Genomic DNA, 13352 nt, shown 5'->3' with positions numbered 1-13352 from the left:
TCTATGAAACATCATTTAACCTCTCTCTAGAAAGAACTCCATTATAGCACTTGTCTAAGGTTAGCTTTGCCAGTAGTCACCCCTCTTCTCAACTGTCATATCTTCAGGACATTCTTTTGGAATATCCATATTCATATTTGCATTCCTAGCTCCACCCAGGCACCACTCACATCCTATTCCATGTGAACTTTACTCCCTCGAGCACACAGTACAGAGTCTTGATTGCAAGGTGTGGTGGCCCTATATGCTGTATTTTCATGTTTCTATATGTGGTACATCTATCTTTTTATATCACAGTTGTTCATCTTAAACATCATTTTGGACTTTTCAGTACATATTTAATTATATTTTGGTTTAATTAAACCCTCTCTGTTTACTACTTTTCTTATCATTGTGAGAGGATATTCCATTCCCCTGTCTCATGGTCAGTATAATGGAATTTTTAGAGCAATATACCTGACCTCTCCCCGTCCCTGCTTCTGTCTCCCAGTTTGTTATACATCTGGCAGGAGAAGACAACTGCTACTTACATGTACTCTCAAAGCCCAGGGCATTTTTCTTTGAAACATAAAGAAATGGATAAAAGCTCATGGATAAGATTCAAGATGGGGTTAAATTGTAGCAATTTTGCTAATGAAAATGCTTCATTTTTGTCTGTTGTGAACTTATAAACCTTTTTAGTTCAGCTTAGTCTGCAGTGGCCCAATTCTGTTGCTTTTTCTCACTGAAATGTCATTTATAATTTAAAGCAATAAGCAAAGATTTAAAATAGAATAAAGCAATTCTAGATCTGGTGATCAAGATTTGGGGAACATTTGTAGTTTTTTGAAAATTATCTCACTTCTATTAAAAAGCAACATAAATTAAGAAATCAATAGCTTCTTCTTTCTGCTTATTCAAAAATCCTATTTAATAACACTTGCTCTTCTGCTGTGTTTTGGATATTAAAAAGCTAAAGATGATAATACTTCCCTTATGGAATTTGTCAGAGTTGAGCATTGCCAGTTGGCTAGAGGGCAATGTTAATGAAGCCAAAATCACAGGTTTGATGTGAATATCCACCAGTAACTTTGCTCTGGTATATGGCCTCAATTACACTTTTAACCCTGGGGAGCTGACTTATGATTATGGACCAATTATCTCAATAAACACTTAAAAGGGATAAGACTATACAGATGCAAAATCACTATCATAAAAACAACTCACAGTTTAACTTAATGGAATTTACTTTATTTATCAACAATTTAGGTGAACTCCACCAATGTTGCAACAGTAAGTATAATTTTTATGATGATAGTGCTTCAATTTTTATTTCCTCTCTCGACTCCAATTTCAGCTCATACTACTGTTGATATCTTCATTGAATATCTCTTTACCATTTCAAATTTATAGCAACCAACAGAACACAACAAATAATGGCTTAGCACCCATAGCTCAGTGGTTATGGTACTAGCCACATACACTGAGGCTAGGTGGGTTCGAACCTGGTCTGGGCTTGCTAAACAACAATGACAACTGCAAAAGAAAAATAGCTGAGCATTGTGGTGGGCACCTGTAGTCCCAGGTACTTGGGAGGCTGAGGCAAGAGAATTGCTTAAGCCCAAGAGTCTTAGGTTGCTGTGAGCTGTGACATCATGGAACTCTACCAAAGGCAACATACTGAGACTCTGTCTTGAAAACAAAAACAATAAACAGAAAAAATAAAACTATCAAATTAAAAAAAAACCCCAAACCTTGTTTTCACTTCTCTCCCAATTTATATTTTCTTGAAGCCTTTTCCATCTCAGTCAATGACACCTGCACCTTATTCAAGGTTAAACTTAGAAGTCACTTTCAGTTCCTCTCTACTCTCATCCCTCCATCAATCTGTAAGCTGGATCTGTTTTCCTACTTCTGTAATTACGCTTGACCCTTCTCTGCATGTCCATTGCTACAATCTAGCTGAGCCACCCAGATTATTGCTCTTGAGCCTCTACTGGCTATCTGCTTCCACATTTGCTTCTAGTCAATCTGTTCTCCATAGAACAAAGTTATTTTCAAAAATTTGGAAACCTGATCACTTAAATTTGTAGTGTAAAACTTTTTAGTGACTTCCCTTAGCACCTGGTATAAAATCCATATTCCAATGCATTGCCTACAAAACTCTAACTGAGCTGGTCTCTGCCTACTTTTGCGATCTATACTCAGCTTGTCACACTCTCTCCCTTGCCCGGTGCTTTCAGTGTACACTGGCCATCTTTCTGTTCTTCAAACTCACCGACTCTTTCCCATTGCAGGCCTGTGTCCCTTTTTTCTTTTGCTTTAACTTTTCTACACCCAGATTTGATTTTTCCCTGCCAGATTTCTCATTATGCCAGGCTAAATTTGATGTCACCTTCCAAAAGAAGGTTCCTTTGAAGGTCATATGTATAAAATTATAAGAGACATGCAGAAGATATAAAATCCAGGAAAAATTGAAAAAGCTTAGAAATAGAGGTGAGGTTGAGTTAAGTGAGACTGAAATAGCAAAAGAGTTCATTATTATTATTATTATTATTTTTAAGAGTCAGAGTCTCACTTTATTGCCCTTGGTGGAGTGCTGTGCCGTAACAGCTCACAGCAACCTCCAACTCCTGGGCTTAGGCGATTCTCCTGCCTCAGCGTCCTGAGTAGCTGGGACTACAGGCATCCGCCACAATGCCCAGCTATTTTTTTGTTGCAGTTTGGCTGGGGCTCCCACCCTCCGTAAATGGGACCAGTGCCCTACTCACTGAGCCACAGGCGCCACCCAAGAGTTCATTATTTGAAGACTTGTGTATTTGTCTATTTTGAATGATGGAGACAAAAATGTTTGTGGTTTTTGCTCTTTGCAGAGGGACATAAAAAACAGACAATTGTCACTGCCTCTGAGAAGCCACTGGTTTTGGTGATGTTTACTTCTTTAGGAATCTTTGTCTAACACATGCATTTTCATGTTCTTATAATCTATTATATAGTTTGTAACTCCAAGGGCACTCAGTGGGCAGAAACTGCAACTTATGCTTGCCCTTTGCTTCCATTTATCAATGAGTTCAAGGTCAGGTGCAGGGTAGGTATTTTGGCTAGCTTTCTCATGGGGACAAATACAAATGTTCTGTGGTTGTGCAAGCAGAGGCTTGATATCAGGACATCTGGGTTCTTCTACTACTGGTTCTGACCCACGCCAAGTAAGTCCTGTCTGCATGGTTCCATGAGAGAGAACAAATGTGCACTCAGTTACAAATCCTCTCTGATTTTCTTTTTGCATTAGTTTTTGTATACAAGTTTGAACTATTTAGTAGCTATAGAATCCTTTTTTTCCCCTTCAGTAAAATTGTAAGCAGAAGCTGGCATCTAAAATGGAAATTGGCTGAGCTTAGCAGCAGAACCTCCTAATTGGCTAAGGAACATTCTGAAATGAGAGTTCTTCAAACTTCCTCAAAGTCTTATAGTAAGAATTCTATGTGTATCAGGACTTCAAGTGAAACTTTTCCTATTATCTAAAAATTACAGCTTGGGCATTGTTCAGGAAAGGATTAACCTGCCCAGTAAAAGATTTAGCATTTTCCTCCAACTCCTTGGAGGGAAACTTGAACCCTTGGGATATCCTGCCTTCTAGGAGTGTCTTTAATTGGGTGATGTGGGGGTGGGGTGTTTAAGTAGGGGAGGCATTGGACTTATTTGGCACATAGTCCCGTGGTGAAAAATCTCTCCACTCTCCAAAGTAAGTGAAGGGGATTCCAAGAAAACCAATCACCATGGCTGAGGCTCCTGCTAGATGTGGAGATCGGCAATGGCTCTTAACAAAATGGATGGTCTACAGCCTGCCCAGTACTTCCCTGGCCATAGTAAGTGGGTGAAAAGGCTGTTGACAGAAGCTGGCATGAGTTTCCTTAAAGTTTGGGAATAGATGTGGTCATAAAGATTGAGGCTGCTATCTACTTCTGACCAGAATAGCTGCGAAGGAAAGATCTGTGCCTGAGTAGCTCACAGAGCCAGGCTTAACAGAATGGTGATGTACTGTGCACAATCCTTGTGGTCATCAGAGGGTGGAAGAGAGGATTCTAGCAATCTGGTGACTGCATGTGAAGGAGTGTGGAGGTTAGAGTAAGCACATGAGCTGTAGAAGAGTCTGGACAGCTGCTAAGAGAAGCAGTGGTATTCTCAAGCCCAGAGATTTGTGGGTGCACATTTGGGCAGGACTGATGGAAAAATGTAGTTTTCCTTCTTTAAAGAAGAAAGAATCTGGAGTTATCTTGAATATCACCCTAAAAAATTTACATCCATATAGAGGCCACGATCATGGGCCACTAGCAGTAGATGGAAATTTAACCAGAGGGAGGCCAACATCATTATACATATGTCCATTTACAAAAGACCACCTGTTTCTACTATTTCCTCTCATTGCCCCTTTCTAAAGGCAGTGGGACATGGCTTATGCAAGGGGATAGAAGTGTGCCTGGAGCAGCCAGGTCTTCTTCCTCATCTCAAGCTTCCCTGCCACATGCCTCCTCTGAATGGGGGATTAGAAGAGTTTTGGTACAAAGAAGAGACTAAAGTTTCCAACTGAACTGTACAACTTCAATAACTGACTATAACAGGAAAAGTATGGAATCTAAACTGTTATCTAAAATAAAAAACCATAGAGAGAAACCAGCATAAAATCAGTGAAAGTTGTGACTTAAATAAAATATACATTTAAATTTTCCGAGATGGAGACTTCTAAGTATATCTGGAATGTTGGGCTTTCCAACTCCTTCTTTCCTTCCCTTCCCTTCTTCCTTCCTGCCTTTCTTCTTGTATTTCTCTCTCTTTTATCTATATGAAGTATCTATGTGTATACATATGTATGTATTTATCCATCTGTGTATTTAGCTATCTAATCTATCATTACCTGTCATCTATCTATCTATCACCTATCTATCATCAATCTGTCTGTCTGTCTATCCCTCTATCCCTCCATCCATCCATCTCCCAGATCCCTGACACTAAAGACCAATATTCAAAGGTGGCAAAACATATTTCATATAAGAATGTGCATTTCTACTAGTGATTGAATGACATAAACTTTTCTTTTATTCCCTGTGGTGGACATTTCTTGGAGGACAAAAGAACAAATGACTATACACTGTATTCTTACTACATTGATTTTTAAAAGACATACTTAAAGTTCAAGGGTACAACTGAGTCTTTGGATGTGTTAACATCAAATAGCTGATTGGTGAGGCTGCAGGGTTGCTCTGACAACAGGATGGATCTTTTCAGTACTTCTTCAGTAATAATTGTTAGTGTGAAAATTTCTCAAGTGTGTCCTCTCAGTAAGATAGCCCAGATAGGTGGCTATGGCCATGGGTAAAGAACTTTTTGCCTGGGTGAAAATACCATCAGTAAGATGGTGTGTAATGTTATAATCTACATGGAATCAAGGTCTTGGAGGATTATATACACCTCAGGAGTACCTTTGTTCATACCTTAAAATATTACACTTCATGGAAGAAATAGCCTGAACTTTTAAACAAGTTTCACTCATTAATGAATTATGTTGCACTGGGGTCCCCAGGTGTCTTCCTCCCTTAAATGCCATTTGTCAAATAGAAACTATCTGGGTTTGTAGGGTCTGATTTTCCTATTAAGAAATGAATGTTAGGATTAGGTCAGGTAATCTATCAGAACTTTCAGATTCTAAACTGTGATTCTCCAATGTGGGCAGGCATGGAGCAGCAGGAGTGTTTCCTTTCTGGTCCAGCTCCATTAAGAGCCTCTTATATCAACAGGACACCAGGTCAACTGCAGCAGAGTCCAAAAGACTCATGGCCTGGGTGGCTTCCTTGTAAGTTTTGGTCACCAATTCTCAAACAAGAAATCACAGAAAAACCATCTCATCATCTTCACAGTTGGAGAGAATTATTGTACTACCCAAATTAGGGCAAGGACTGAGCCACTGTGGGGACTGAACTGCCTCTTTAAACGCTGCAGTCTCTCCTGGTCAGGGTAAAGGGCATCGTCAGAGGAAACCTGTGTCAAGGCTAACAAGGATCTCTGTGAAAGCAGCCCTGTTAGAAAATCCACCTTCTGTTAATTCCAGGATTTAAACTCTGCCATTCTTCAGTAAAAGACTCTACTTGTGCCCTTGTGCCTCCTGTCTGCCACCAACCCACTAACTTAATTTGGAGGAAAGGCGAGTTGGTGCTGCTGTGTTGTCCCACCCTGCCTGCCTTTCTCACCTCTAGAGCAGCACGGCAGAACTCGACTGCAGACCAGTGTTTTCATTAGAGAGGACAGGCTGCCTGTGGCTGCCTCCTTGGAACTCCATGGATGCTCTGAAGACTTTCTTGGTGACCCCTGACTCTGTGCTCGTGTAATTTTTCTTTGCTGTTTGTTGGGGGATTCCATATGAAAACTTAAGCTCCATGAATGTAAGCATTGTGTGTTTTGTTTAGTTTTTTCCCCTCACATAGACTCAGTGCCTAGCACAGGCCCTGACACTTTTCTGAATTGTGATTAATGCTGGCTGAATAAATGGGCTTTTCTAGATTGTCAGGAAGCATTTTCTAACCCAGGTATTCTGTGTTTCATTCTTGACAGAGAGACTGTTCTAGGCCAAGGTATAATAGGAGTTTTCTATACAGAATTGGATGATAAGTATTTTTGGTTCTGTGGGTATGATTTCTGTCTCTACAGACTCAACTCTGCCATTTTAGTGCATAAGTAGACATAAGACAATATGGAAGTGCAGGAATGTGGCTGTGTTCCAATAAACTTTATTTACAGATCAAGTGGTGGCCTAGATTTAGCCCACGGGTTAATGGTGTGGTTCTCGGTTGTAGGTGTTATGTTGGGGATGGAAATTACCTAGATGGAAATATGGACGATGTATCTAATGTAGTCATATGTGGTATAGGTACAGTAGAATCTGCATATTGAGCACCTCTCTACCTTGATCACCTCTTTAAGCTGACCTAATTTTCACTGACTGGACTTGAACCACATGTACCTATCAGTATAGTAGGCCTGGTTCTTTATGTGAACCACCTCCTATGTTAATCAGTTTGTTACGGTCCCTTGGGTGGTCAACTTACAGAGGTTCTAATGTATATTATTTTATTTCATCACAGTTCTCAGGTAACATTAAGGTCCCATATAAGGCTTCCCTGAATCCAGACACACAGAACTTTTGTATCATAATTAAGATGTTAATAATTCAATTAGGCAGTATAACCTGATTGCTTATAAAGTGCTCAATTCCCTTGTTATGTCATATTTTGGAAAAAATTTAGACTCCACAATGAAGTGCTGAGAAACAAATGTCTGATAAAAATTTCCATTTCCATTGTGAAAAAAGCAATATTGTATCAGAACAAATTCTTAGGATTCTATCAAACATATTTTATAACTATGAAGTTATAGTTTATAACTATAGTTATAGTTTACAAAATCTTTTTTCAAATCCACTTTTTCCTGTTAAAAAGAAAGAAAAAATTCTAAATGAGTTGGATATCATAATATTCCTTAAACCTGAAATAAAAATATGTTAAAAATCATGGGATGGTAAACTTGTCTGGATCTTATAGATTCATCTTGACATCCTAAGAATTTCCAACTGACATTAAGGAGGGAATGTTACTACAGAACAAGATGGGTGATCAGGAGGAAGAATAAATATGAAATTTAAGAGAAGCCAAAGAAAACCCTGTTCATAGGGTACTCCCTTCACAATTGGAAGTTCATTTCATAGCCTAATTGGGCAGAAGATGCAGAGATTTCCCTTTCCATATGCTGCCTATCCCCGTACACATGCATAGCCTCCCCCTTATCAACATCCCCTATCAGAGTGAGGATGTTATGAGAATCCATCAGCCTGCATTGACACATCATTAGCACCCCATGTTCATAGTTTACATTAGGGTCCACTTTTGATGTTACACATTCTGTGAGTTTGGACTAATGTATAAGGACACATATCCACCATTATCATATCATATGCAGTAGTTTCAGCACCCTAAAAATCCTATGTGGTCTACTTTCACTTCTTTTTTTCTTGTCCTTGGCAAAGGGAAGAAGGACAGATCAGAGGAATGTATCAGCATTCTGATAAGTTTCTACTGCTCTAGGTCACCAGATAGAGTTAGTAGCAGTCTCTACTTAACCTTGAAATGCAAGCATTGTGTTTATAAAATAACTAAGAAATGGAAACATTATTTTACTTAAAATCATCTTCATTTTTCTTGGCTATTACTGACAACTTTTCATAAAACTTCTTTAATTAGTATTCAGTATGTGATAAAAAATAATTACTAAATAGCTGCTGTGTTCCTGGAATCATGACATCATCAGATTCTTCCCTTTGCAAACTGTAGTCTGGAAACTTTTTTTAAAATTAATTATTTTTTATTAAATCATAACTTTGTACATTGATACATTTATGGGATTCAGGGTACTGCTTCGATATACAATGTGAAATGCTTACATTGAACTAAGTAACACATCCATCACAATTATACTCATTTCTTAATAGTTTTGAAATGTACCATTACATCATGCACATTAGGTGAGGTCCCCCCAAATACCCTCCCTCCTCCCACATTCCCCCTCTCCTCCCATCTCCTCTTCCCTTCTACTTTCTGGACTATAGTTATGTTTTACCTACATGTATCAGTGTGTAGGTGGTTAAATATTGATTTCATAGTAGTATTGAGTAGGTGGTTATATATTGATTTCATAGTAGTATTGAGTACATTGAATACTTTTTTTCCCATTCTTGAGATACTTTGCTAAGAAGAATATGTTCCAGCTCCATCTAAGTAAACATAAAAGATGTGAAGTCTCCATCGTTTTTTATGACAGCCTGGAAACTTTAACATAACAATTTTTACTATTTGGAAGGAAGCATATATCCTTTTGGAAATCTAATTAATATCTACATATTAATCCCCCTAAATATATATACATGATGTATTAGAGGAAAAATTGTTTTAAGCTATAGGTATCAACTCAGACAATATGAAAAAAGAAATTCAGTGGTAGGATATTGGCAGGTTTATTGAGGCCATGAATGTCTCAGAAAATCAGCATATACTCCAGGGACCCTGGAGAACCAGAAAAAAATGGTGGAGAGACAGCAACAGCTTTGAGGTTAAGGATTCTTGCCAGGATGAGTGGCACTCTTAGCACCACTGCTTTACTGCTTCTGCTGCTACGACTGCAATGAATAACTAGTAATTCTATCTTTTTATCACTGAATCAAGATTTAAGCCTCAGGAGGAAGCATTTAATTTGGCTAACATTAGACCATTTGCCCTTGCTCAGATACTGCCAGGAGATGCAGGGGCCAAAATCTTGAAATTACTCAACTGTAAAGACTACATGCCATGGAAGGTGCAGACTAGGCAAATAATGGCAAATGTCTCTCATGCTCTCATATATAATAGAATTGTGGAAATTATTTCAGGAGTTTACAGACCCAAATTTAGTTCTATGGATCATTGAAAGGTGTATTTTCCACTGCTTTCACCTCAAACCTTCATTCACCCAAGTTGTTGAATGCCAATGATGAATCACTGGGATTCAAAGTCAGTTCAGGCACATTTCTTTTCTCTAAGAAATATTTAGTCTCATAGGGATAAGACATTAATCAAATTCCATAATAAAGTGGGTAGTATTTGTTAAATTCATGGGTAAGTTATACTAGGATAATAGCTATGTCAATTGGAAGGTTCAGTGTAGACATCACAGAAAAGGGATTTCAAACTTCAAAAGAGGCTAACATCTCAACATGTGGAAATGGAGCTGACGGGCATTTCAGACATGAACTAAGACAAGAATTTGAGAAAAAAGGTACAATAACATTGTAGTTGTATAAATAACATTATATGATTAATTAGCTGTCTACAACATGGATTGTGGGGAGTAATGAGCATTAAAGCAGTAACAGTTAGGGTAGGAGCAGACCAACAGGATTCTGGCAGGCCATGAAGCACAACCTCTACATTGTGGGTGTTCAAAAGCAGCATAAGGTTATTATCAGTGTATGAGCAGAGGAGGGACTTGGTCATCAGTCTACTGAAAAATATTTATCCTGGCTCACCTGTAATCCTAGCACTCTGGGAGGCTGGGATGGGCAGATTGCTTGAACTCAGGAGTCCAAGACCAGCCTGAGCAAGAGTGAGATCTCATCTCTATTAAAAATAGAAAAATGCCACTGAATGTGGTAGCAGGTGCCTGCAGACCCAGCTACTTGGGAGGCTGAGGCAAGAGGATTGCTTGAGCCCAGCGTTTGAGGTTGCTGTGAGTGATGATACCAGGACCCTCTACCCAGGGTACAGAGTGAGACTCTATCTCAAAAAAAAAAAAAAGAGAGATGAAAAAAATTTATCCTGATAGATTGTACAGGATGGAAGGAGGTTGAGAATTTGAAGACAGGAAGTCTTTCAAAGAGGACACTGCAAAAACCCTACATGAGAATAATTAAGAACCAAACCAAAGCAACGGTAACAAAAAGAAGATAAATGCTTGAGCTACCATGAAGAAAAGTGGCTCCTCTGAGTAATAGAGAAGAAAGTATTCTAGGTGGAACCCAGATGTGGAATTGGTGTGAATGGTTGGTTAAAGGTGCTATCTAATGAACTTGAATTCCTGAGGCAAGTCTTCTATGTTCAGTTTGAGAGATACTGAATTTGATGTGCCATAGACATCAGAAATGCTGATGTCTGGTAGGCAATTGAAAATGTAGAAGTGAGAGTAAACAGTGAGCAAAACTAAATGTGTGGTCAAAGGGGTCCTAGAGGCCATCCAAATGAATGATACAGGATGAAAACACATAACAAAATAAAACCGTAAAAACTTACGATAATTTTTTCAAAAGTCAAAAATAAAACAAAATACAAATAGAGCCCCATATTTATTATTCTTCAAATTTGTTATTTTGTTGACTTGGAACTCAAATGCTTACAGCTTTTCTTATGAAATAAAGATATGACTGTTAGTCTTGCATTTTGAATTTCAATGTACAAAAACATCCAACTGTGGTATTTTTAAATGGGGACAATGTTCAGTTTTATTCTTTTTCATAATTTAAAAACAGCTAAAATAGGGAATTCTGAACATGGATAGTATTTTTGTATTTAAGCATAACTTCATCTGAGACACTTGTAGAATTCTGATTTTTTAAAATATTATCATATTTGTTTTTTAGTTCTTTATACTCACACTCTAGTGCAGTAAGTCTCATCTGGTTCTTCATTCACAGAGGAATGGTAGGTAATTAAAACAATGTAAAATCAGTTAATATTTTTTGGAATTCAGCCCTTACCTCCATACTTTTGAGAATGTAGCTGAGGCTTTCCAGGGACAAAGGTGTACTAGTTATTGTGCTTTGCCCACAAAGTTCACAAAGCTATGCTTTTTCTATGAATAAGTCAATGGAATCGTAAATTTTAAAGTAAGTAAATTTGGACATTTGGTCAAAGAATTATAGCATTTATGCCTTAGATAGGCTGTAATGTCAACTGCAAAGATCCAGTCTGATCCAGTGTTGACTGATGAGCTGAGTCTGGAAGTTTTCCTTAGATGACACAAGCAAATAGATTTCTTTGAGTAGTTAAAAACATCTCTTCAGCTTCAGGTCATCACTGAGCCAGCTGCTCTCAAGTAGTACAGCATCTAATTCATCAAACAATCACTGTGCTGCCTCTGATTCAGACAGTCCATATACTAATGGCTACCTTGACAATGAGTTCCATTTTTAACTCTGAGCACAAAGATCTCCCTGGTGAGTGATGCATCAGTCAGGCTTATGTTCTATAACTTAGGAACATGTGGTGACATGAATTAAACATATATAGCACTGACCATTATAGGACCACTGTCTGTAGTCTTGACTACTAATTTTAAATAGTCCAACATGAATATTTTTCTAACACAAAAAATCCAAATCATTTCCTGGTGTTATTTCTATCATGGGCATTCTGCCCAAATGTGCTTCGGTCACATCAAATTTCTCTTTGACATCGTGAATAAACATAGCTAATTGGGTGGTATTATTTATAGCCATGCCTTCATCAGCTGCAATAGAATATGCCACAAAAGATTTAACTTTTTCATGTATTATGTTCTGAAAGTTCTTAGCCAAGTCCACAATACATTGCACTACAATATTTCTGGCCAGACGTATTTTTGCAATTGGTTATTCCTGCTTGTTGCACATAATTTCTGATGCATTTTGTAGACACTTTACTTTCTTAATAAGCTAACACCTGCCTTCAAAATGATTTTGAAGTCTCAGGAAATTTTCACTTAATACATAATGGTGTTTCCCTATAGCATTGCTTCTTTTATTCACTGTTAGAAATCTTAGTCTTTTGAAGTTGATTTATTTTTTATCAGTCATCTTTTCTGTATACTGATCATAATTCTTATTGTGGGTCATCTTGTAATGATGCTTCAGTCACGGTTTTTGATCCCTTCTTTGCATAATGAACGCATCATTTTCACATTTTTCTTGAAACATATTCATCTTGGTTTGTCTCTCTTTATCTCATTTTACTACCATGACAAACTGTTTAAGAATCTATAGAATTAATGGCATAATGATAAATAGCCACTTGATTTTGGCTTCAGTTTCTGGCTCAGTAAGGAGTGCTTGGGACTATGGTAAATGAGATCTGGAATTCTCATGTAAGGAGGATTCCAAGCATACATCATTTACCTAGATACATTTCAGTTACTGATTTCTTGCTTATTTGCAAATTGGGCAGAGAATGTTGTCTGTATGATACCAATCCTTTAAAATTTAATGAGACTTGTAATTATGGTACAATATTAGGGAAATTTTCATAAGTATTCCATATGAGCTTTAAAATAATGTGTATTCTGCAGGAACAGAGTTCAATTTTCTATGTAAGCTCAAGAACAAGTTTACTAATGTTACACAAATTTCCATGCATTTGCTCACTCTTGTCTGCTTTATCTGTTGGTTTCAGAGTGAGATGAATGCACTCTCATTTCAGTGTGAACTTGTCTATTTCTACTTGGGTTTATGTCAGTTTTTGCTTTGTATCTTACACTATTAGATAAATTTGCATAAATTTAGAATTGATGAATCAAACATCCTGTCATAATCCCCCTTATTTCTTCTAATGCTTTTTACCTAACACTTTCTTCGTCATTAATATACCTGTATTATTTTGTTTTGGTTAGTATTTGCCAGATAGATCTTTGACTGTCAACACTTACGTGTTTATATATTAGATGTATCCCTTGTAAATTTCATGCAGTTGAATATGTATAAAACCTGGCACTTCTTGCTTCTACCTGGAATTGATGTCACCATCTTTTTAAGTGATGAATTTTTTTTTTTT

At 37.6% G+C, this 13352-nt stretch overlaps 1 pseudogene; it reads left to right on the top strand.

Moving 5' to 3' along the window:
- Window positions 1-3790: 3790 nt before the first annotated feature.
- LOC100943662 overlaps window positions 3791-13352 on the top strand; it is a 25882-nt pseudogene continuing 16320 nt past the window's right edge.

The sequence above is a fragment of the Otolemur garnettii genome, unplaced genomic scaffold, assembly GCF_000181295.1.
Source record: "Otolemur garnettii isolate 467f Iridium unplaced genomic scaffold, OtoGar3 scaffold00068, whole genome shotgun sequence".
Taxonomy (NCBI): domain Eukaryota; kingdom Metazoa; phylum Chordata; class Mammalia; order Primates; family Galagidae; genus Otolemur; species Otolemur garnettii.
Note: the sequence above shows the minus strand (reverse complement) of the source record. Positions and strands in the feature narration are given on the sequence as shown.